The 27,687-nt window shown below is 37.3% G+C and overlaps 1 pseudogene; it reads left to right on the top strand.

The window, feature by feature from the left end:
* Window positions 1-632: 632 nt before the first annotated feature.
* Window positions 633-17,777, top strand: LOC118814058 (annotated as a pseudogene).
* Window positions 17,778-27,687: the final 9,910 nt, after the last annotated feature.

Here is a 27,687-nt window from a genome sequence, read left to right as displayed (position 1 = left end):
CTAATCAGCTAATTACCAGGTTTAATTGGTGTACTATATTCTTTAAAAAGATGGGCCTTCAGGGGTTCTTTAGTAAAGACAATGGTTCTATATATCACCAAAAAGTGTTCTTCTATTTTTACAAGCTCTGAATTAGTTTTAATTTTATTTTGCCTATTTATTTATTTATTTTGGAATCTATTTTGGTGAGTGTAACATACTGAACAGACCAGACAAGCACACAGACTAGTAACAAATATTTCTCTAAGGGTTACAAATACAATAAATTAAAAATACAATAAATAGACTAAAAACAATAATAAAGGGCCAATGCGGAAGGAGCTAAAGAGAAAGGAGAAAATTCTATATAGAACCATTGTCTTTACAAAAGAACCCTTGAAGAACCTTCTCTTTTAAGAGTGCAGAGCTGGGAAAGCAGCATACTGTGCTGAGCTGTAGTTCCCCAGTCCTGGTGCATGACACATGAAGGCTAGAATCCTTTTTGACTGCCAATGTAATAAGTTGCACTGAGTATATAGGATTACTTAGAGCATGAGAAAAAGAAAATTCAAACCAGCTTCAAAGACTGTACTTTAGAGGTGTGGAGAAAAATTCCTGCAGATTTGAAAAACTAAAGCAAGTTTCCCGAAAGGATGGAAGCTCAATGTAGAAAATGGAATAAGAAAATGGAGATAATTTTTTTCTGATGCAAATACAATAACTTTTAAAAATACATAAATAAATAGTACATAATGGACAGTTTATTAATGTATCATATATTAACAGTGTTGGGAACTGTAATTTGTTACAGACAGTACTAAAGCTGTGGTGTCCATAAAGCCTGATAAACAGGTGTTTAAAGGAGAGGCGGTCACTCTGAGATGTGACATACAGGCAGGAGGAGACACTGAGTGGACTTACAGCTGGTATAAAGATGACAGTTTATCTCCAAACAGAAGAACACAGGAGTTCACACTCAGCTCTGTTACAGAGTCTAACAGTGGTAAATACACCTGCAGAGGAGAAAGAAAACATGACTCTCAGAGCTCAGAGATCAGTGATGCTGTTACACTGACTGTGTCTGGTGAGTCTGTGGATTTGTTTTAATATTCTCATTAATTATACTGTATGTAATGATCTTATCACTGTGTGTAAACTTGATTTAGTCTGTTATATTCTCCATGTTCTCTCTGTCAGATGTAGCTCAGGCAGTATTGAGTGTGTCTCCACAGAGCTGGCTGACTGAAGGAGACTCAGTGACTCTCAGCTGTGAGGTTACAGGCTCCTCTACAGGCTGGACATTCAGCTGGTACAGAGCTGTTCTCTACAGACAAGGCTTACAACAAATAAGAGACTTTCATGGAAATGTTCTGTATCATGTAGAGCTCCTGTCAGACAGCAGAAGAGAAGCTGGAGGCTCCTACACTCTCAGTCCTGCTGCTCTAAATCACACAGGAGTTTATGTGTGCAGAGCAGAGAGAGGAGAACCAGCCTATCAGACACAGTACAGCACTCCACAGACACTATGGATCACTGGTGAGGAAATACAGAAATTTTTCCAATCACATTCTTTCAGTGAACAATGTTTGTTTAGCATTAGTATTTATCATCATGCTACATGTGTAACTTGTGTGCATGTTCAGGTTCATCTCCTCCAGCCTCTCTGATCCCATCAGTCCCAGCAGAACTCAACACTTTATTGCTGGCTCTCTCTCACTGAGCTGTGAGGGACAGAGTGACTCTACTGGATGGAGAGTGAGACGATACACACACAGTGGGGAGGTGTCAGATTGTTCATCAGTTACAGGATCTACATGCAACATCAGCTCCCTCTACACATCCCTCACTGGAGTTTACTGGTGTCAGTCTGAATCTGGAGGAGGAAGTGATCCTCTCAACATCACAGTGCACAGTGAGTCTCCATTATTCTTAACAATGTTGGGGGATCCCATAAAGAGGAATTCAAGGAGTTTTGAAAGCTATTTATCGATTAATAAAAATGATCATGCAATAAAGCAAGTATAATGCAGTTATATTAGGCATCACTTCAGTATAGAGGGCATTATGATGCTCTTATAATGCCTTTATTAAGTCTAAACAAGCCAGTAGATGGTAATTAACTTTTATTTTATTACAACTTTGTTGAACAATAAAATGAATCATGCATTTTCATTTTCTAGATCACTTTTTTGTGTGTTATACATCACAATCTTTTGCACAACCTTTTACAAACTTTAGAAAGTTAATCATCAAACCAATAACTGCTAATAAACTGGCTGACTAATTACTACTTTATTAAGCAATAAATAAACGATGATAAATTAATTAAGAGTACTCTTCTATGTGTATGCATGTCATTTAATGCCACTGCTCCCAAGCTATGGAATGCTCTTCAATACATCTGTGACTGAACATTTATGAAAAAAAATCTCAAGAATACCACACTATCAAATATTCTAAAGATTTTTAATCTTGTACCTGAGTATTTGATCTATATACAATGCACTTATGATCTGATGTGATGAAGTACCTAACTACTGTCTAATAAGATTTTTTTTTCAAAATGTTAGTTTGTTTTCATATGGTTACCAATGCCTCAATTGTAAATCACCAAACTCTAAAAATAAACTTCCCCCCTACTCTAAAGTTAAACATTGGATTTCTATTTAACACTTAATCCTAAGAAGATGCAAATACAGTTATTAATTAATACAATAGTAATCAGCAGACCCAAAATTTCATATAGTCTCAATCTGAGACGAGTGTGCTCTGGAAAATGCTTAGTTCACTTTAATTCTAGCTTAATAAAGTAGTAATGTAGTAGTAACTACTAGCTACTGGCTTGTAAGGGTTAATAAGGGCATTATAATGTCCCCTTATACTGTAGCTGAAAACATTACAGCAAATACTGTTAAGATGTTTAGAAGCATGCAGGTATAATCTGTACCCACCCCACAGTGACTCTCTGAGATCATTACTGTTTTCTTCCACACTTTCTGTTTTCTCTACTGTCTCACTCTCTCCTACAGATGGTGATGTGATTCTGGACAGTCCTGTCCATCCTGTGACTGAGGGAGATTCTCTGACTCTCCGCTGTTTATGTTGCTCCACAAAGCCCTCGAAACCTCACAGCTGATTTCTATAAAGATGGATCACTGCTCCAGACCCAGACTACAGGAGAGATGATCATCCGTACTGTCTCAAAGTCAGACGAAGGTCTCTACCACTGTAAACACCCAGAGAAAAGAGAGTCACCAAAGAGCTGGCTCTCAGTCAGAGGTCTGCTGCTTTCAACACAAAATATCTAATAATAATATTTTTTTATTTTAATAAGACAATTAATAAGCCAATTCTGTTGTGCATTGCAGTGATTTTATTGTGTGTTTTATTGTGTGTGTATATCAGCTTCTTTCAGTTCAGGAGCTCCAGTCTCAGTGCTCAGTCTGCTCAGTAGTTTAATGGCAGTGTCTCTATATTTGCTGTGGTCCATCATGCTGGGGGTCAAATGCTACAGAGTTCGAGGTACGAACTCAGTTTCTCTGTGTGTTTCTTCAAAGTGCCAGTAGTGGGTCACTGAAACTATATAACTTTTAACATTCTAACATACTTCAAAACCGTAGAACACCACACATTTAACATCAGTCTTTCACAGAACTTCTAGTATTATTATTATTGATCTATTAAGGCTGATTGTAAAAATGACTATGCATTATTTAATGCCTGTGAAAAGCTAGTCATATTACTGGCATTAATGTGGCTGCTTATTCTTTATATGATGCCAAAAGAAGCTGAGTAATTAGTTTCAGTAAAGTGTTGTTTTAAAACTGTATTTCCTGATCCTGTGTTTGTATTTTGTACTAATCAAAGAGATGTACGCCCATGTTTTGTCTAAAAATTGATTCTTTCTCAAACTTTGTGAAAGTTTATGGCTCTGCAGTTAGTGCATCATTAAAGCTACTCATCATACAGGGGACAACAATGAGCAAATTTGTCAATAGGAATGCACTTTGTCACAACTAGGCTAGGCTAAGTGCGCTAATTAGCTACCTAAGCAGAGTGTTTTGAGCAGTCAGACAGTTGAAGTCATACATACAACATTATGAATAACTGCTTTGTCTGACTGAAGTCGGGTTCACTGACCTTCTTATTTTGTTGTCACTATTTTTGTAGCTCTTAGCTGGCTAACTAGCGAGTTAGCAGAATGAAGTAAACTTGAGATGGTGAAGGGGAAATAGTGAGGCAAGTTGACAAGAGCATGTTAGAAACAGTACTGAAATGGAGGATAGATGATGTCATTGAGGAAGTGCTCAAAGATTACACTGTTAGCAAAAATGCCAACTTTGATGTTTTGCAACTTTGTAAATATTTTAGTCCAAGTAAAATTGAGATTAAAAATGTTTAAATGCTCTGAATCAGTGACTGAATAGATTCTCAGTGTTGCTAACTGAGTTGTTCAGTTAGTTTTAAGGGAAGCAGCACGTACATAAACACAGTGTCAGATTTTATTAACGGAACATATAATATCAGAATATGCACATCTGTTAATCTCTCAGAGGTATAGATGTTACTCTTAATTTCATTTTGAGGAAATATGATTGAGGCATCATGGGAGCACAGAGCAACTTCACATGAAAATTTAAATGAGAGAAAATGGAGCCATGAAGCTGATTCTACCATTACAGTGAGGAAACACAGTTTGATACTACCAGATCATCCACACTGCCAGTGGCTTCAGATCGACCTCATGACCTAAAAAATCACTTCAGACTGTAAAAATTTGTTGTGAAAAGCATATTGGGTTTAAAAACAGTCTAAAAATCATGTATTGTAGACTCAGCTTTACAAGACACACAGTATCAGCTTCACTGGATCAGACTTTTCTTTACCAGCCTGTAAAATCTGATGAAAGACTGATATGAAAGATATGAAATGTTGATCATTGTGTTTTTCACAGCTGAACCTGATGAGGAAAACAAAACATAAGCAGTGATGGAAGCTGGAGCGTCTTGCTGAGTGAATACCAGGATTTTACATTATATATATACACCCAATTAGAGATTACTCAATCTGACAGGTCAGAAAAAGAGGCTCATCATTCAGCAGGTTCATTTATTCTCAGTCAATGAGTGCAGTTCTAGTAGTGCAGTAGCTGCAACACTGTTACAGCAGTTCCAGAGTCTTTACACTCATTATGTATTTATTTATTTTTTTTAAGAATTTAATAAATGATGTCAGTAAATTTTCAAAACATAAAATATTGTCGATAGATTAAGGCTGGCTCAAACAACATTTTCCAGGCTTTGAATACTCTATGTTGATTCCTGAAGGAGTTTTCAAAGTCTTGTTCTTAAAACATCCTTTAAAAACAGTCGCAAAGCATTTGAAGATTTTTGGTTGTCTGGCAGATCAGATCCATCTTTGAATTTGTGTTTCAGTTCACATCAGCCACACTAGATGCACATCTTTCAGTCATCAAAACATGGACTTATTATTTTCATTTGCATACAAATGAGCGTAAACTCCATACAGATCTAGTCAAATCTCACACTGCCACTGTATTTAAAAAATAATTAACTGAAGTGTGATGATGTTGGTGTGGTAGCTGCAGAACAGCTGCTGTGCTGAACTAACAGTGTGTGGAGTTTATTTATCTCTGATACAAAATATTGTGACTGTGATATTGTCACAATAAACAGATCTGCTGTTTGTAATTTTGAGGTTTAAACCTGCTTTAAAACTGTTTCATCAAAACAAGACAAGAAAAACAGCTGCTCCCCCTGCTAAAGCAGTTGACAGAGCTGAGTTGGAGGTGTGGTGGTACTTGGACAAAGTACACATACAGTTTATTAAACTTAGCATGTCTCAACAAAAAAACAGCCTTTTATTTTTCACTGAGCATTTTTCTCACTGTCCAATGTGTGACATGTGAGGTGTCTCTGCTCTTTTAGCTTCAGCTAGAAGCCCTGTGTATGTTACGTGTTGCATTGTTGTAATGTTTATCTGTAGTGTGTAAATTAATAAATTAATAAATAAAGGTAAAAATAAATCAATAACTGTTCAGCGGTGCAATTTGTTGAGGGAAGGTGACATGGATGCCTGGAGTGAATTTATGATGTATTCATCTGAACTAGCTATAAATTATTTATTTGCATTTTAACATTTTTTGTAGATTAACATTAACTGTTCTATCTAAAGGCCTTTAATAATGTAATTTATTTTAAAAAGACAGAGCATTCAAATACTGAATAAAGAAAGAAATACCAGCATAACAAATGAATATTTCAGTATCCTAATTATTCCGTTCAGCCCTATGATACTAATGATATATTCATCTTATTTATTTATTATTTTCCTTTCTGTTTTCTTAACCAGGTAATGTTTTTATGTAATATGTTTACTGTAAAAAATATTGGACATTTAGCAAACATATTTCTTTTTACAATGTGATAAATGATGAAAGGCTGAATTTGTAACAAATTAAAAAATTGAGCAGTTTTCGATTTCTATTATAACTTATAACAATATTCTTTTTCATATTTTGTGATATTTTTACTTTTACTTCAATTTATTTGCAATCTTTTATTCAAAAATAAGATAAACATACTTGCAGTGTGATTGTATTTTGTAAACTTCCAATAAAGATGAATTCTTTGAATAATAAATTGTGTCGATTGTGTCTGTTCTGATAGACTGAGCCATGATAAATATCTGATTCTTGTAATTGTCATTCAGAGCCTGTAGGGCAGTGTAGCACTGTATGCTCACAGTTCAGCTTTTAAAAGGATTTCTGTTCTACTTTTAGTCTTTCTTGGTCAGTTGAAGAGGCACAGAAGTGACATCCCTGTTCACTAACATCCCAGATACCAAACATCCACAACAAACAACAACCATCTAATTGTACCCAACAGAATGAGGCCTACAGTAAATAGTGTACATTAGAAAGGAGCATGCAAACTAAGGCTGCTCTCAAAAATGACGTCTACATTCTTGATGCAGTTTTCTGCCTTTAAAGAAACATATTTAAAGAAAAGTATTCACACACTTTTTTTTATTTCGAGTGTGTGTATGTACTTAATGCTATGCTTGATGTGCCCCCTATGATGCAAAACTCTATTAAACATGGTGCGTCTACACACTTAGAACTTTTGAACATAAAACTGTTTGTTATTTATAAAACCTGGAATCTATTATTTAATTATTGTACTATTTATTTACACAACAAGACAATCAGATGGAAGAGATTGAGACACACTTTCATGTGTGCACAAGAACACTTCAGCTCTAAACAGCTGCCAAGGTTGAAGTAGAGAGTGAATACATAGAGAAGCAGTAACAGTAAATGTTGATTGGTTAGCATTTCATTCCCTCCCCACTGTTGTGTGATGATGTAATCAAATTTTAGAAGATGTTTTAGAGAAAAATCATCACATTTAGGGAAGATCACATTCTCTCAAGATGCGAGAGTCAGGATATGTGTCATATTTCTGTGGGACAGGAAATTGTAGATGTTCTTACAACTTTAAGATTCTTTCTACCAGTGAATCTTTTTAATGAGCACGTACACAATGTTTCATATCTAAAGACTTTCTGAAATTGTAATGTTTGTAATGAAATGTGTTTCCACTCTTTATATTGTGACGTGTCAACAGAAACCAGACGCTCGCGGATGTAAAAGACGATGGCGTTTAATAATACCAGGCAAACAAACTGAAAAGGGCTGAGCAAAAGACGAAGTCGCAAAAACAGGCAAAAGTTTCCAAAACACAGATCGGTCCGAAGGGGCAAAAGTACAAAAGGGATGAAGCAAAAAGGCAGAATCGAAATAAACAAAGCAATTGAACTGTGGGCAATGGAGTCCGTGTCGGAGTCGGAGTCAGAGTCTGAGGGAAGTTGACGAGTCATGTGATCTCCCAGAGGATTCTGGGAGATGAAGTCCGTCTCTTTCTGAGAGTTTGCCGAATGCGTGACAATATAAAAAATTGCTCTTTAAATACAACCCCATTTCCAAAGAAGTTGGGACGCTGTGCAGAATGTGAGTAAAAATATAATGCAATGATATGCAATCATTTAAAACCATAATTTTAAAGGAAAACACTACAAAGACAACATATCAAATGTTGAAACTGAGAAATCTTATTGTTTTTTGAAAAATACATGCCCATTTTGAATTTGATACCAACAAGACGTTCCAAACAAGTTGGGACGGGGGCATGTTTACCCCTGTGTTTCATCACCTTTTCTTTTAACAACACTCTGTAAGCGTTTCGGAACTGAGGAGACCAACTGTTGTAGTTTTGAAAGTGAAATGTTTTCCTGTTCTTGTTTGATATAGGATTTCAGCTGCTCAACAGTTCAGGGTCTCCTTTGTCATACTTTTCATAATGTGACAAATGTTTTTCAGTGGCGACAGGTCTGGACTGCAGGCAGGTCAGTTTAGCACCCAGACTCTTTTAACATGGAGCAATGCTGTTGTAATACATGCAGAATGTGGTTTGGCATTGTCTTGCTGAAATAAGCAAGGCCTTCCCTGAAAAAAACGTCATCTGGATGGCAGCATATGTTGCCAAAACATGTATATATTGTTTAGCATTAATGGTGCCTTCACAGACAAGCATGTCATTCATGCCATGTGCACTAAGCCAATACAATTGTGAATACTGGTTTTTGAGCTGTGCAGTGATAACAAGCTGAGTGGTCTTCAGCCTAGATTTGTCGGAACACAGGGATACTTCTCCACTTCCCCTCAGTGCATTTTAAATGAGCTTGGGCCCAGAGAAGGCAGCAGCGTTTCTGGATCCTGTTTATATACATTATCTTCTTGGCATGGTATAGTTTTAACTTGCATTTGTGGATGCAGCGCCGAACTGTTTTCACAGACAGTGTGAAATACAGAAGTATTTCTAAGCCCATGTAGTGATCTCCACCACAGAACCATACTGGTTTTTCATGCAGTGGCATGTGAGGGATCAAAGGTCATGGCCTTTCAGTTGTTTTCAGCACCGGCCTTCTAGGTCCCCTGGACTTTTTTTAGAATTAAGGTGTGTATGAGCAGGGTTGGATATTAGATTAAACGTTTTGTTGGAGTTTTGAGGGAAAACTCAAATTCACATTGAAAAAGTCTCCAAGTGGCACAGACAGGTTTATAGTTTGTTTGTATTTCCAACTAGCTGAGTCACAGCTACACTATATGGACAAAAGTATTGGGACACCTACACGTTACACCTCCAGGGAATTTTTTGACATTTCATGTTGTCCCAAGCATGCAGCTACTTGGCCAAAGAAACCCATGCCATGAAGCTCCCAGCACACAGTTTTATGCTGATGTTGATGCCAGAGGATGTTTGAGCAGTTATTGAGTCAGCAGGCCGTTGGGGACTTTTATGCACTACGCACTTCAGCACTCAGCAACCCGCTCTGTAACTTCCCATCGTCTGACACTTCATAGCTGAGCTGCTCTTGTTCCTAAACGCTTCCACTTCTCAATAAAACGGCTCACAGTTGATCGTAAAATATCTAGGTGGGAAGAAATTTTGAGAACTGACTTGTTGCAACAGTGGCATCCTATTACAGCACCACGCTAAATTTCAGTGAGTTCTTTAGAACAACCCATTTTGTCACAAATGTTTGTAAAGGTAGACTTTATGGCTATATGCTTGATTTTATACACCTGTGGCAATGGGACTGAATGAAACACCCGAATGCAATGATCAAGAGGTGTGTCCAAATACTTTTGTCCATATCATGTACCTGTGTCACACTCGCTCTCACGCTTCACCACAAGATGGCATATAGCATTATTTATAGCATTGTGCGACCTGTTGAGTGCTGCTGTCTGTGTTTAGTTTGAACTTCCACTGGCCACTGCCTCTTTTTCTGTTCATGGATTGGTGGAAAACGTTTGATTTCCTTTATTCTCTTCTGTTTTACTCTCTACCCATTTGCAAATGAAATGAAATTCTAAAGCCAGCATATTTGAGCACTAGTCTGTACCTGGGTGATAGATAACAATGCAAAAATGCAAAACAATGCAAAAACTGTGACAGTGATGAAGCATGATTATTGGTTGTCAGTTCTTCATCAGTAAATGTTGTCATTGCTGCTGTTATACTAGAATAGAGGTCAAACCACAAACACATCTAACCCCTCTCTGTTCTCGGGACAACATGCCCTGTTGCATGCAGCTTGTGCTGTAGAGCTTTCTATGGTTTCCACTTGTTACCACCCCTCCCAGGTGCACGTTTTAATGTTAAAAAGTGACTGTTTTAGCTGACTAAATAGATGCTAAACTAGTGTTTTGTGCTCAAATAACACAAAAGGGTGGTTGCTGCAATTTTGTGCTTTTAAGTTGTAAACATCAACCAAGTTCCATTATTCATTATCATCATTATTGTACAACCTCATTTGTAAAAAAATTGGGATGCTGCGCAAAAAATAAAAAACAGAATGCAGCGATGTGCAAATCATTTAAACCTTATATTCAATGTAATATTGCACAAATACAACATATGAAATGTTGAAATTGAGAAATTGTTTTTTGACAAACAAATGCCCATTCACAACATGGGATTTCATCATCTGTGGTACATAATTTCATTAAAAGATTCAGAGAATCCAGAGAAATCTTTGTATGCAAGGGACAAGGCCAGAAACCAATACTGGATGACTGGGAACTTCAGGCAGTCAGGCAGCACTGCATTAAAGAAAAGATAGAATACTGTAGTGGAAATCACTGCATGGGCTAAGAAACACCTCTGAAAATCAGTGTCTTCAAACACAGTTCATCACTGCATCCACAAATGCAAGTTAAAAAACTCTAAAATGCAAAGAAGAAACCATACATAGTCAAAGTCAAGTCAAAGTTTATTTATATAGCACTTTTTAGAACAGGCGTTGTCACAAAGCAGCTTTACAGAAAAATCCGGGTCCAAGCCCCCATGAGCAAGCCAATGGTGACAGTGGCAAGGAAAAACTCTCTAAGATCAAGAGGAAGAAAATCCATCCTCCTCTGGTCGACACCCGATAGCAAACAGCGTTAGTATAAAATATAAGAATACAAAAGAGGAAAAACAGGTGGAGCAATGGTTAATTAGATAGCTTGAGTTTATGCAGCAGCAGCAAACATCATCAGGAGGGTCAGTTCATGCAGGTGAGATTTCCACAGCTTTGTATAGCATGAAGCTCCATGGTGGTCAAAACGGTGCAGATCAGCCAACGGAGATGGAGCTTTGGTGACTCTAGCAGCTCTGGTGGCTCCCATGTGGCGACTCAGGCAAATGTCGCTCAGGGGCTCAAATAAAAAAATACAACAGTTGGTCTCCTCAGTTCCCAAATGCTTACAGAGTGTTGTTGAAAGAAGAGGTGATGCAGCACAGTGGTCAACATGCCCCTCTCCCAACTTTTTTAAATGTGTCAAATTAAAAATGGGCATATATTTAAAAAAAATAAATCAATAAAATCAGTTTCAACATTGGATATATTGTCTTTATGCTGTTTTCAAGTAAATATAGGGTGTAAATGATGTGCACATCATTGCATTTTGTTTTTATTTATTTTGTAATGCATCCCAACTTTTTTGGAACTGGGGTTGTAATTTGTGAAAAAAATAAATCTGGAAATTTGTAAGATATCATTTGTTCATCATGTTATAATTAATTTATTTATCACATGAATTCATTGTGCTCTGTACATAAAGATGCAAATTACACTTGCTGATTGATGACCTGTCTAGGCTGTTTCCTGCCTTCCACCCAATAAATGCTTGGATAGGCTCCAGCCTGTGTGTGTGTGTGTGTGCCTCCTAATTATTATGTTCTGGTGTTTCAGCCACACCTATTGATAACAGGTGGCTGACATTAAGCACATAGTCTGGCTGTACAATGAGTTGTACTGATGAGCTGAGTGACTTTAAATGTGGCACTGTCATAGGAGGCCACCTCTGCCACAAGTCAGTTTGTGCAATTTCTGTCCTGCTAAATCTGTCCTTCTGGACAACTGTATGCTTCCCACTTCCAACTTCCACAGTCATACTGGAACCTTTTCTGCTCCAGCATGACTGAGCACCAGTGCACAAAGCAAGGTCCATAAAGGAATGGTTGGGTGAGTTTGGTGTGCAGTTTTTACTTTAGGCCTCATTCTGTTGAGTAGAATAAGATGATTGTTGTTTGTTGTGGATCTTTGGAATATTGGATGTTACTGAACAGGGATGCCACTTCTGTGAAAACTTTTGATCCATTCATCTTGAAATTTACAAGCAATGTAAAGGCTAAGAGGCATATTCAAATTCTGTCAAAAAACAGAATATGAAAATCCACTCTGCTCGGTGAGCTGTTTCGGAGGGATTTTAGCTCCTTTTTCTCTAAGAAGTAGATCTGTTCTGCCGGACCAAAAGTGTACTAGAACTGCACTTACTGACACACAGCATAAATGAACAGTTAGATGTTGAGCTGTTATTTAAAGCTTCCCAGAAGATTGGAAGCTGTTATAGCTGCAAAAGTGGGGACCAACTCTAGATTAAGTGCCTATGGATTTGGAATGAATGTCATAAAAGCTCCTGTGGTTATAATGTATAGGTGTCCCAATACTTTTGTCCATACGGTGTATATATTTTTCACCCAACTTTGAACTGATATCTGTAATTTACAGGTAAGCAGACATTTCTGTATCAAATGTTAAGCTTAATTTGTAAATCCTAATTAAACAGTGACTCTTACTTTAATATATTTTGTTTCAGACAGCACTAAAGCTGTGTTGTCCATAAAGCCTGAAAAACAGGTGTTTAAAGGAGAGCCCAACAGTGGTAAATACGCCTGGAGGAGAAAGAAAAAATGACTTTCAGAGCTCAGAGATCAGTGATGCTGTTACACTGACTGTGTCTGGTGAGTCTGTGGATTTGTTTTAATATTCTCATTAATTATACTGTATGTAATGATCTTATCACTGTGTATAAACTTGATTTAGTCTATTATATTCTCCATGTTCTCTCTGTCAGATGTAGCTCAGGCAGTATTGAGTGTGTCTCCACAGAGCTGGCTGACTGAAGGAGACTCAGTGACTCTAAGCTGTGAGGTTACAGGCTCCCTCTACAGGCTGGACATTCAGCTGGTACAGAGCTGTTCTCTACAGACAAGGCTTACAACAAATAAGAGACGTTCATGGCAATGTTCTGTATCATGTAGAGCTCCTGTCAGACAGCAGAAGAGAAGCTGGAGGCTCCTACACTCTCAGTCCTGCTGCTCTAAATCACACAGGAGTTTATGTGTGCAGAGCAGAGAGAGGAGAACCAGCCTATCAGACACAGTACAGCACTCCACAGACACTATGGATCACTGGTGAGGAAATTCAGAAATAAACTAGTATTATACATGTTTTTTTTTTTCCAATCTCATTCTTTTAGCAAACAATATGTTTGTTTAGCATTAGTATTGATCAACATGCTACATGTGTATCTTGTGTGCATGTTCAGGTTCATCTCCTCCAGCCTCTCTGATCATCAGTCCCAGCAGAACTCAACACTTTAGTGCTGGCTCTCTCTCACTGAGCTGTGAGGGACAGAGTGACTCTACTGGATGGAGAGTGAGACGATACACACACAGTGGGGAGGTGTCAGATTGTTCATCAGTTACAGGATCTACATGCAACATCAGCTCCCTCTACACATCCCTCACTGGAGTTTACTGGTGTCAGTCTGAATCTGGAGGAGGAAGTGATCCTCTCAACATCACAGTGCACAGTGAGTTTCCTTTACTCTTAACAATAATAGGAGTCCAATAAAAAGGAATTCAAGGAGTTTTGAAAGCTATTTAATTATTAATAAAAAATATTATGCAATAAAGCAAGTATAATGCAGTTATATTAGGCATCACTTCAGTATTGGGCGCATTATGATGCTCTTATAATGCCTTTATTAAGTCTAAACAAGCCAGTAGATGTTAATTAACTTTTATTTCATTACTTCTTTGTTGAACAATAAAATGAATTAAGCATTTTCATTTTCTAGATCACTTTTTTGTGTACTATACATCACAATCTTTTGCACAACCTTTCAGAAGCTTTAGAAAGTCAATCTTATCAAACCAATAACTGCTAATTAACTGGCTGACTTATTACTACTTTATTACACAATAAATAAAATTAATTAAGAGCAGTCTTATGTGTGTATGGAATGCTCTTTTTACTTAAGAATACCACACTACAAATATTTTAATATTTTTAATCTTGTTGAAATGCCTAACTACTGTCTAATAAGACTTTTCTTTTCAACAAAGCATTAATTTGTTTTCATGTGATTTTCAATGCCTCAACTGTAGATCACCAAATTCTAAAAATAAACTGATTTTCTACTCTAAAGTCAAACCTTGGATTTCTATTTAACACCTAAGAAGATGTAAATGCAGTTATTACTTAAAACAATAGTAATCACTAGACCCAAAATTCCATATAGTCCCAACGCTGAGACAAGTGTACTCTGGAAAATGCTTAATTCACTTTAATCCTAGCTTAATAAAGTAGTAATGTAGTAGTAACTACCAGGATTAATAAGGGCATTATAATGTACCCTTATACTGTAGCTGAAAACATTACAGCAAATACTGTTTAGATGTTTAGAAGCATGCAGGTATAATCTGTACCCACCCTCGCAGTGACTCTCTGAGATCATGTTTTCTTCCACACTTTCTCTTTTCTCTGTTGTCTCACTCTCTCTTACAGATGGTGATGTGATTCTGTACAGTCCTGTCCATCCTGTGTCTAAGGGAGATTATCTGACTCTCCGCTGTTTATGTCGCTCCACAAAGCCCTCAAACCTCACAGCTGATTTCTATAAAGATGGATCACTGCTCCAGACCCAGACTACAGGAGAGATGATCATCTGTACTGTCTCAAAGTCAGATGAAGTTCTCTACCACTGTAAACACCCAGAGAAAGGAGGGTCACCAAAGAGCTGGCTCTCAGTCAGAGGTGAGAACAGAGTTTCATGTTATTTTATTCTTTCTGTAACTCTACAGTTCACAAAGTGGAGATTCACATATTTCTTTCTTCAGCTTTAGGTCCTGGATCTGGGTTTGGATCTGAAATAATCAGAGTGTCAGTGGGACTGAGTTTAACCTTGTTCCTCATTATCATACTGGGCCTGATTCGCTGTTGCAAGAAGAGCAAAGGTTTGAAAACACACTTTGTCTGTCCTGTATCAGTTTATGCAGCTGACTAAAGACAGATTTCTGTGAGCTGTGCTGTTTGTACTGTCGCTGATATAAAAGTATAGTTTGTGTCTCTTATTTAAAGATGTATTTTTGCTTCAACAAATGCATGTAAGTGAAAAAGCATATAAGCTGTGTTTTTACTTTCACTGTGGAGCTGCAGGATCTCTGTCTGCCCTCTACTGGAAATCAGCAGAACACCAGTCAAAGCCAGAGTCTGTCAGGGTCTGGGGGGTCTCTCACAGAAACCACACCACTGCAGGATGGTTAGTTTGCGTTAGCAACATACACACTAGCATTTAGTGTTTACAATAGTTATACTGTTTCTATAAAATATTTCATTTGCTCTGTAATAAGTAATGATTCATTGCAATGTTAACATGATGTGATGATGAACACAGTGCGTCTCTGATGAGTAACGTCTTCTATTCCAGGTGATTCTGCAGCTCCGCCCAGTGATGTAACTTATGCACAGGTTGTGACTAAAAAGAAACTCAAAGGAAACAGTAAGAACTGCATCTCTACAATTACAGAAATATATTTTCTCTTTAATTGCCTTGTGGGTGTCAGAGATACTGCATGGTTCAACAACAGTTGTATGCATAAATTTGGGCATAATAATAATAATAATAATAATCATCATCATCATCATCATAATCATCATCATCATCATCATCATTTTTATTATTGTTATTATTATTATTATTATTATTGTTATGTATAAAGCACTCTTCCCATGTTTAGCAGCTCAGTGATGTGAGCTCTCATTTTTGTCAACACTGCCTGTAATAAATGCATTAAACAGTAGTTTGTAGATTGTTAGAACTGTACTTCTACAGTTTAAGTTTAATTACACACGCACTCTAGTTCAAAAGTGTTTTAGACTTTATTTTGATAGTGTCTTGTCTCTTACACGATCACACAGCTTACTGAAGTTAAAGCCAAAATTCAATTAAGATGTTTAATGCAAGTGACCTCAGGCCTTTAAGGTCAGGTTTATATTTTAAATGAATGAAATGAATCTTTTTAGCTAACTGTGTCTGAACACATTGGAATTAGACCTCTGCATTTAACCCATCCGTGCAGTGAAACACCACATACACACTAGTGAACACTAACACTAGGGGCCAGTGAGCACACTTGCCCGGAGCGGTGGGCAGCCCTATCCACGGCGCCCGGGGAGCAGTTGGGGGTTAGGTGCCTTGCTCAAGGGCACTTCAGTCATGTACTGTCAGCTGAGGGGATCAAACCGGTGACCTTCCAGTCACAAGGCTGGTTCCCTAACCTCCAGCCCACGACTGCCCTGTAACATTAACTGATTTGCAGTTTATGTTACGGTTGTGGTTTTGTGTAAAGAGACATTTACTAATACCAACTTGCGCGTTTGGTGTAATGAATCAAAGAATCATTTCTTGTAGGCTTGGCAGATACAGGTCACTTATGAACATGAATGTGAACCATGAGTAGGTAGAGAGACTGAATCTGAGTAATGTTTTGTTCAATCTCTGAAAAATTAAGCCACTTCTCTGTAATTGGTTGTGGCTTGTAGCTTGTGGATGGTTAAGAACTCTAGCGTTTGTTTGGTCAAGGACTATGTTTTTTTTAGGTGTTAGTTAAAGGAGAAAGGGGAAAGAAATCAGTTTCTGTTCTCTCTTAGATGCTGAAGCTACTTATGCTGAAATTGAGCTGAAACCAAAGAGGAATTCAAAGAAAAAACGAGACCAGAACTATTCACTTGAAGGTGAGATCAAAAGAAAATATCTGAATATACATCATATAAAGATACCTTCTTACTCTTTGTGGTGGCTAATTCAGTGACTCTTGTTAGGGGATACCACTGCAGATACTGACACTGTCTACTCTGAACTGAAGCAGAACACAGACAAAGGTAAGATGAACTCAAATAGATCATCTTTTCAGTTTCAAAAGTGACAATTAGTGATGTTAAAGAGGAATCCCATATATTTTTTAAAATTTCTGCATGATTAAATCTTTTGAGATGTAAACAAAGTCACTGAGAGTGCTTTATGTGAAATGGTTAATTGTAGAGAAACTAACCAAGTGAGCTTTCTTTACAGTGGTGGTGATGGGAGCTAGATATGCTGATGTCTACAACACAAATATAGTCATTTTATATACCTTCCACAATGTCCATTCAACCTTCAAGCGTCTGCTAACTTCTTATATGTTGTGTTGATAATGATGTGTTATATACTTTGGGGACTATTTTGCCTTAAAACACCCTGCGTGTATCTTTCCACTGGTTTCAGAATCTGCACTTTAGGTCATAAACTTCTCAAAACGATTACAAAAAGTGTCTCAAGCTTATAGAGGTATTAAACTCTTCAGAGGTCTGGTTCCTATCACCAACACTGTGAACCATTCTGACTCTGTATGTTTCTGTATATTAGAACTTTAGTGTGAGTGGGCGGGGCTAAACTAAATATGTAAATGAGCGGAATCTTATGACATCACGGATACAATTAGCTCAACAATGAGCTGTATTTGCAGTGTAGTTACCTTGAACAAAATCTGATTTTTGTAGACTGACGATTATACACAAATGTGTAATTCATAAAGTGCTTTCCTCTTGTAGGTCTCTGAGGAAAACTGCTGCTGCAGAATGGAGAAGTAACCATTTACAGAAACTCCTGGTTGGGGTTTTAAGTTGCAGACAGATGGGATCTGAACACATTTAGACTGTCAGAATTATTATTATCATCTATTATTATTATACTGTATTTTAATAACAGCTGTTCTACGAGTATTTTACATTGATAAATTTGATTTATTGATTATTTCTCTATAAATTTTTTTTAGAATTGTTAGATTCCATTCTAAAATTGACTTTGCTGTTCCAGCAGAATATCTGATTATTCCTAAAGGCAGAGTGTTTTGTTTTGGTATTTCAGTGTATTAGTTTCTAAAATTTAAGGGTGTCATGATTTAAATGCAGCATCAAAAAATCTAAAACGTTTGTAGATTGAAACATCCTCAGGAACTGTCAGGGCCTTCTAGAACATCAGAGAAAAACTCAGGAACCGTCCTCAGGAACCGTCAGGCTCTTCTAGAACATCAGAGGTAAACTAACTCTGCTCATATTGCAGAATTCATCTTGTTTCATTGTTAAGTTTAGGATGGAAACCAAAGGGTTAAATTCTCTTCTTATTTGCTGTTCTTCTTGAAACAGCAAATTCTAAGGAGAAGTTAACTTCAGCCTCTTCGGAAGACGTTAATGTGAAGTGCCGTTACCTTAGCCCTAACAAACAGAAGTCAGCATTAACAGTGAGGTTTTTTTTTCCAATGTTTTAAGCTTGTTTTGACATTTACGCCCTTAGCTGGTGTAGCTTTAATAGTCTCACACTGTGACTGTTTATAGCTCAGTTTTGCAGTTTTTTAAGATTATTTATTTTGCAGGATGTGCTTCTTTACCATCTTTTGTTTTGGAATAAAACTTAGCATTTATGTGAACCAAACCAATCTGAGTAGCACATAATTAGACCTTTGTAGAATGAAAAACATGTGAATAGATAAAAGTCCAGTTTCTCAGACCCAGATTAAGCTTAATTCTCAACTAAAAAGTCTTTCCAGTGATAAATCGCCATTAACATAACAATTTACATCTAGACTAGACTTAATCTCTGTCCAGAAAACAGACTTCAAATATCAAGAATCAAATCTTGACCTCACATTCAAAACTGTATATATCATGACAGTTTACAGTTTTATGCAAAAGTTTGGGCACCCTGGTCAAATGATCTTTTTTTGTTGATATTTAGGTGTGTTCTCTGTAGAGGATGTGTTAATCAACAAAACATGCAGTTTGACCAGAGGTGTTTAAACTTTACATATGAGTGTGTATCGTTACACCCCTCACAAAAAGTTGTGGTTCAATTGTACAGTATAAAAGATTAATCATTTTCCCTCTTATTCTTTTTATTATATCTTTTGTGCTATATATACAGTAAATGTGTTTAAAACATATCAGCATTAAGTAGAGAGAGAAAAATAGTATCATTATATACTATGTTTGGTTTTGTTTTATATGATTTTATACAACTCCAATTCCAAAACAGTTGGGATGCTGTATAAAATGTAAATAAATGTAAATAAAAACAGAATGCAATGTTTTGCAAATCTTATAGTCCAATATTTTATTCACAATGGAATACAGAACACATATCAGATGTTGAAAGTGAGACATTTTACCATTTCATGAAAAATATTGACTCATTTAGAACTTGATGGCAGCAACACAGGGCTTTGTCTACCATTGTGTAGCATCCCCTCTTCTTTTAACAACAGTCTGTAAATGTCTGGGAAGTGAGGAGACCAATCCTGGAGTTTTGGGAGAGGATTCTAGCTGCTCAACAGTTCTGGGTCTCCTTTGCCGAATTTTTGGTTTCATGATGTGCCAAAAGTTTTCTTTTGGTGAAAGATCTGGACTGCAGGCTAGTTCAGCACCCGGACTCTTCTTCTGCAAAGCCATGCTGTTGTGATGGTTGCAGTATGTGCAGTATGTTTTCAATTGTGCTGCCTGAGGGCCCGAAGATCACAGGCATCCATATTGACAGTCAGCCTTGTTCCTTGCATACAGGGATTTCTCCAGATTCTCTGAATCTTTTTTTTTTTGTTGTTTTTACTTTTTTCCCAATTTTCTCCTCAATTTAGTCGTCTCCAATTCCGCTAGTTAGGACTTCCCCAATCACATGATGCTATCAACGCTAGGAGGGTGAAGGCTAACACAGCCTTCCTCCGAGACCTGTGAAGCCAACCACCGCTTCTTTTCGAACGTCATTGGACAGCTGAACGCGTTCGGAGGAAAGCGCCAACCGCCAGATCTGTTACATCAGCTAACAGACGCCTGCGCTGACTAGCATCGCGCTGATTGATGGGGGAGAAGGAGGGCCATCCTACCCACCCAGAGAGAGCAAGGCCAATTGTGCTCCTGATGACAGGGTCACCGCTTAAATGGTTACACTCGGGAGCCCCCTCTGAATCTTTTAATGATATTATGTAATGGTGGGATATTCAAACATTTTGCAATTTTATGTTGAACAGTTTTTCTCAGAGTGGTGAATCTGCCCATCTTTGCTTCTGACAGACTCTGCCTCTCTAAAATGCTCTTTTTATACTCAGTCATGTGAGTTAGGTGCAAATTGCTCCTCCAGATGGTTTTTATTAGTACAGCTTACTTTTCCAGCCTTTTGTTGTCCCTGTCCCAACTTTTTTGAGATGTGTTGCTGCCATCAAGTTCTAAATGAGTTAATGTTTTTCATAAAATGGAAAAGAGTCACTTTCAACATCTGATATATGTTTTATGTTCTATTTCGAATAAAATATGAGTCTATTAGATTTGCAAATCCTTGCATTCTGTTTTTATTTACATTTATTTACATTTTACACAGCGTCACAACTTTTTTGGAATTTGGGTCGTATTTTCTGTAGTCATAGGTTTAATGCTTATTGTATTTTAGTCTTCTTATTTAGTTTTATTATTTTATCCTTTATCTTATCCTTATGACTAACCAAACTAACAATATTCCTAATCTAATGGTGGTGATGCAATGTAATCATATGTTTTAAAATTTTCATTCTTGTATTGTATTGCAGTCATGTTTTGTAATTTGTTGTTCTTCTTAATCCAGTTGAATTGCATTCATAATCAAGTTATGTTGAATTGAAATAAAACAATACTTTGAGCTTTTAAATAGCTACATTTTTAACAAGCTATATTTGTATTAATTATTGCTAATGCCTGAAATAAACATGAATAATATTTTCTCTAAGCACAACACCTCTCCTGTCCTGTTCTTTATTCAGAGACAAGAATTAGCTGATCAAGTGCTAATTTGCCTGTGGAGAAACCTCAGTGTCTTCTCAGCCTTCAGAGGAGGCCTAATGATTTCTGAACACTGAAAAATACATGTCTGTAATTTTAGTTCATTTATTAAACATATTATTATTATGCTTGTTGTATATAAACACAGCAAGTATGATAGTAGTAATTTAATTAGTAGTAGTAATCTAATTTAGTTTTATTTATTTAAGTTTTTTGGAAGCAAAGAATTAAAATCTTGAAAATAAACATTAGATTTTGTTCTCCATTGTGAACATTCTGGTTGTGAAAGGTAAACAGGTGAAGAGGTAACAGGTGATGCTATGAGGAATGGGTCTAAAAGGAGCATTCATGGAAGGTTCAGTTGTTTCTGAGCAAGGATGAGTTGAAGTTCACTACTTTGTGAAAAACAGCATGAGCAAACAGCTCAACAGTTGGAGAACAATGTAAGGAATTTAGGAATTAAATAACTTAACAGACTCAGAGAATTTGGAGAAATATCTCTGTGTATAGGGCAAAATGCCCGTGATCTTGATCCCTCAGACAGCATTGCATTAAAAACCAACATGCTTCAGTAATTAATTGATATTTATTTAATCAATTTGAATTACATTCAAAATCAAGTTTTTAATTAAATGTGTTTGTTCATTTTTGCTGATGTTAAGAATATCACCACATACATACACCACATATAGGAAAACCCTTGTCAATAAACACAGTTCATCACTGCATGTATAAATTCAAGTTTAGACTGTCGTACACAAAGTGGAAGCCATATATCAACAACATCCAGACTCACTGTCGACTTCTCTGGGCTAACCTCATCTAAAAACCCTTTAAATAGCCTTTATACAATTCTAAATCTGTGCCTGAGAGGCCTAGCTAACCGTACTAAGATCCAATGAGACCAGAATAGAATAATTTTGCGTACCAGCTCTGTATCTGAGGCCATTCACAGTATGGATCTTTGCTGTCTCTGTACTATGTTGAGAAATTTGATAGCAGATATGCTTTTAACTGTTGGAAAACAATGTCCTCTTCAACTTTACTTAAAAATGAGAAAGAAATGGGTCTAAAATTATTGGGTAAATTATGGAGTACAGCAGTCCTAAATCCTATTGTTACATGCTTGCGATGCGCATATGTCTTTTGTTTTTCTTTTTCTCACTCTTTGTCTCTCTCTCTCTCTCTCTCTCTCTTTCTCTCTCTCTCTCTCCCTTTTCACCCAACAGACCACTGTACAGGTGTGCAATGGACCAATGAGGACGTTGCTAATGTTTAGCTGTGCTCTTCTCTCCACCGATCAGAACTGCTGCTATCTGCTGGGGGGTGGGTCTTGGCAGATAAGGACCCACCTGAGAGGAGTCAACGCCCCTGAAAGAGCTCATTTAAAATGGACTGAGGGGAAGTGGAGAAGTGTTCTGTGGTCTGACGAATCAACACTTGAAATGTTTTGGGAAATCATAGACACTGTCCTCCAGGCTAAAGACCACTCAGCTTGTTATCAGTGCACAGTTCAAAAGTCAGTATTCATGATGGTATTGGGGTACATTAGTGCACATGGCATGGGTGACTAAGTTAATACTGAATGATAAATACATGTTTTGACAACATACGCTGCCATCCAGACCATGTCCTTTTCAGGGAAAGCCTTGCTTATTTCAGCAAGACAATGTCAAACCACATTCTGCCTATATTACAACAGCATTGCCACGTATTAAAAGAGTCTGGGTGCTAAAGTAACCTGCCTGCAGTCCAGACCTGTCACCACTGGTAACATTTGGCACAATATGAAATAAAAATTATAAAATGAAAAATACAACACAGGAGACCCTGAACTGTTCAGCAGCTGAAATCATATATCAAACAAGAACGAGAGAACACTTCACTTTCTAAACTACAGCAACTGCTCTCCTCAGTACCCCAAAGCTTGTTGTTAAAGTAAGAAGTGATGAAACACAGAGGTAAACATGCCCCTGTCACAACTTTTTTGAAACGTGTTGTTAGCATCAATTTCAAAATGGGCATATATTTTTCAAAATCTAAGTTTCAACTTTTGAAATGTAGTATTTTCCTTTAAAAATATGGTTTACATATATAATTAAATATCATTGCCTTCTATTTTTATTTATATTCTGCACACCATCCCAACTTTTTTGGGAATGGGCTTGTATATTCTTGATGAATCTCTTTGGCATTCATGTGAGCTGACTGATAAACAGAGTATCTATAAGTCATTATAAAACTGTTCCGCAGTCTGAAGATTCTCCACAAGGAGGTATCAAGCACTAAAGCATTTAGCACTGAAGTTGCTTTTGTGTGAATTCCTGTGTGAAGTTTGTAGAGTAAAATTAAATGTTTCCTGTTAGAAGTGCATATGATCACTAGACTTCTAATTTAATCAATAAGGACAGTCCTGAAAAGAAGTTACATATACTCATGCATTTTGTTTATGAAAGAATTTCACCTTGACCAGATTACAGTATTTGGCTGATACAGTATTGTAGCAGCATTAACATTGTTACATAAGTAAAATGTGCAAAAATGCAATAAGTCAGATATATAAGTTAAGGAAGTATTTCAGTGAAATGCAATGACTATATTTAAATATAGTGTCACAGACATAATCTGGAACTGCAAGAAGTGGAGAGTAAGATGGTCTCATATTGTTATGTATTGAGGAATCTAATGGCTTGTGGAAAGAAACTTTTGCACAGTCTGGCTGTGAGGGCCCAAATGCTGCAGTACCTTCTTCTAGATGGCAGAAGAGAGAACAGTGTGTGGAGTCAGTCACAATGCTAGTGGCTTTTCGAATGCAGCATGTGGTGTCTGTAATGGAGGGAAGAGTGACCCCAATGATCTTTTCAGCTGTCCTCACTATTGCTCACTATGCTCTCCTGAAGTCAACAACCACCTATTTTGTTTTGTCCACATTCAGATATAAATTTTTGACTTTGCACCAGTATGTCAGTCACCGCACCTCCTCTCTGTATGCTGACTCATCATTCTTGCTGATGAGACCAAACATAATAGTATCATCAGCAAACTTTATGATGTGGTTAGATCTGTGAACTGCAACACAGTCGTGAGTCAGCAGAGTGAACAGCAGTGGACTGAGCACACTGCCCTGGGGGCTCCAGTGCTCAGTGTGATGGTGTTAGAGATGCTGCTCCCAATCCAGACTGACTGAGGTCTCTCAGTGAGAAAGTCCAGGATTCAATTGCAGAGGAGAAGTGTTCCGGCCCAGCAGGCTCAGCTTTCCAACAAGATGCTAAGTGATGATGGTGTTGAATGCTGAACTGAAGTCTATGAACAGCATCCTAACATAAGTGTCCTTTTTCTCATGATGTGTAAGGGCCAGATGAAGAGTGGTGGCTATGGGGTCATCTGTAGAGCAGTTGGAGTGATATGCGAACTGCAGAGTGAAGAAGGCAGCTGGGTCTTGATGTGCCTCATTACGAGCCTCTCAAAACACATTTAATGATGATGGGTGTGAGTGCAAAGGGACGATAGTCATTGATAGTCACACTGAGGATTTCTTCAGCATGGGGACAATGGTGGTGGCCTTGAAGCACACTGAAACAATGGTGCTACTTAGCAAGATGTTGAAGATTTCAGTGAGAACATCTGCCAGCTGATCACAGTGTGCACACCTTAGCAGTCATCCATGGCTTCTGAGTTTTGCGTGTGGTGATGGTCCTGGAGACAGTAACATCATCAGTACACTTGCAGATATAGCCAATCACTGATGCTGTATATCCCTCTAAGTTAACAGAATCACTCCCTAAACATGCCTCATGCAGTCTGCTCAAAACAGTCTTGAAGAGCAGAGATGGCTGATGGCCAGGCTTCAATCACCTATGAATAAGATCAAAATGCTGTTTCATGCTACATGTAGGCTAATTTGAATTGACCTGTAAAACATGAAATAAAGAGCTCAAAGTCAGGAGCCCAGCACTTCACATCTGCAGCATTCATTATTTCTAATAATATGTAATTAGTAAATTAGCTAATCAGTTACCAGAGAACAGAAAATCTCACAAACAAAGACAGCAAACATACAAAACTGTGGGAAAGTCTCACAGATCATATCTGTAGTCTATGAGTAAAATGTTTGTGCACTTTCCCAGCCAAACTTAGTCTCAGAGGCCTGAGAACAGAGAGGAGTTATAGATGTGTTTGTGGTCTGATTTCTATTCTAATAAAACAGCAGCAATGACAACATCAACTAAATGGGTTCTGAAATTCAGTGCTTTCACAGAATTAGACTGGTGTCATTTTAAACAGTGACCTCATCCTAATCCTAATAATATAATCATTTACCAAAATCAGATATGAAAAAATATTCAAACGGAGCTAAAAGCTATTTAAAAAGTTCTGTGATTGTAACTATGGTTACAATCACAATCCCCCCAATGCTGGTATTGTACAAGCCCTTTCCTGCACAGTTTAGTATGTTACTTGCTCTAACACACCTGATCCAACTAATCAGCTCCAACTGTCAGATTCTCCTGAGCTGAACTTTGTTCTAGAGCAGGAGAACACAGAACTGTGCAGGGCGGAGGGAACTCCAGGACCAGTGGCTTAAGCTATGAGTTTACATCTCTCTCTGTTTCTCTCTCTCCCTCTCTCTCTGTTTCTCTCTCTCTCTCTCTCTCTCATGTGCTTTGTCTGTGAGTAAAGAGGAGGTGTTTAGGTCATTGTTCAGTCAGTCATTACTGGGGCAGTATGGAGCTCAGTCTGCTCTCTCTGGTGATCTGTGAGTAAAGATTCTCTTTATTTTGCTGTTGCTTTTTTATATTTGTATTGTTTTCTCTGTACTTTTTATGTACAGGAAAATAGCATTTAATCTCTCAAGCATATTAATCTCAACAAACAAATGGGCACATTAGTAATAGCACATCTAGAAAAATAGACAAATTAGATTCAGAATTTATGAAAAATATATAAAATAAAATAAACAATAATTGCAGAAGCATTACAAAGTATTACAGAGCTACCATCTGATATAGACCATCTAATATCAGCACTTTACATCCTTGTTCCATATTTCATTAACAATTTGGGTTTAAAGAATAGGACAAAACCATTTTTGTAGCTAATATCTGTAGCTGCTACAGTTTCATGAAATGTAGCTAATAGCTGTAGTACCTACAAATTTTTGTGTAGCTATAACGATAATTTTCACTACAATTTCGCTACAGGCTTCATGCAATCCGCACAAAATCTGAACCATATCCCGTGGTCTTTAACTGAACTGGTGGCGACTGTGCAATCCTGACTGAGCCACGGACAGCTCAAGCAAACTGTTATGTGCTGATCACCCCTTACTAGTAGGCTTAGCTCAGGGGTCGGCAACCAAAATGTTAAGAAGAGCCATTTTGTCCTTTCAACAAAAATAAAACCACCTTGGGAGCCACAACATATGTCCGTTTTAATATCTTGGCTGTAAGTATGTCTCAGTATGTCAGTATCATTTGGATTTTTTTTCTGTGTCAGAATCAAATATAGTCAATTCAAAAGCGGAAGGTCACAAATCACAAATTAGCCATTTTTTTTTTTACATCCAGAAGTTTATCAGTGTGAAATTTGTGAAGAATAAAAAAAAAACCCTGTTGAATTTTTGGAGCCCAAGAATCTACATTTATTATAATGTTCAGGATTTGTGTCATGGAATCCATATGGTTTGTACATCTTGTCCAGTATACAGGGGCATCACTGGAGGCTTATGCATAGGGTGGCTAAGCCTTTACTAAGAGGGTTTGGGGGCATGCTCCCCCAGGAGGATGGTTTAATGGCTCCAAAATGTCTGTTCATCATCAACTTTTAGAGTAGTACTAAGCAGAAATCTGATCAGAAAATATCTATTTGTTGACACACACACTTTCCATTTAGGTCTATCAGTCTCGTTTAGTTTCTTTCTTTATTTATATTTACTTTGTATTATTTTTATTAAGCTCAAATTTACAAGGATTCAAGGCTCAATAAGTTCTAACTGGCAAAGATCTTCTCACTTGACTGGTCTTCTTTGGAGCTGCCTCCTCTTAATGACCATCTACAGATTACGGAAATCAGGGATATAAGCTTGCAGAATTATTAGATGTTTAGATGCAAACATAATCATTCAGAGTGGTTTGGTGTGAAATGCACCTTTCTAGAGAAATTTGCCGAGTCAAAATTGTTCACCATTATAGTACTAGGAAGCAGACATCCTTATGTCTACACTACAAATATCACCATTTTATCTGCCATCCAAAATGTCCAGTGAACTGGCACATCTCTTAAAATTTCTTATATGTCAGGCTGATAGTGGTAAAATACTGCTAAATTTAAAAATAAATTTTCTTTGGGTACTACTTTTCCTTACAACAGCCTTTTGTGTTGTTTGGGTAAGCGGCCTTGCGTCGCATGGTGTCAACAAAACTCATAGCCTATGTGAGTAACGTTATTCATGAGAGGAGCTGCGATAAATCACAGTTGTTCCTTACTGGTTAATCGTTCAGATTGGTAGTGAACTGCACTGTACAAGGATGTAAAAATAAATGGAGAAAATACAGTATGGTACGTTTTTTTCAAACACAAAAACAAAAACAAAAGTCTAGTTCCACCTTTACAATAAGAATGCTTTTAGAAATAAACCCAGAAAATAACCAACCCAAATAACATGCACCCCAT

Source organism: Colossoma macropomum, unplaced genomic scaffold (assembly GCF_904425465.1).
Source record: "Colossoma macropomum unplaced genomic scaffold, Colossoma_macropomum, whole genome shotgun sequence".
In the NCBI taxonomy this organism is placed as follows: domain Eukaryota; kingdom Metazoa; phylum Chordata; class Actinopteri; order Characiformes; family Serrasalmidae; genus Colossoma; species Colossoma macropomum.
The sequence above is the reverse complement of the archived record's forward strand: the minus strand, read 5'-3'. Positions and strand labels throughout refer to the sequence as shown.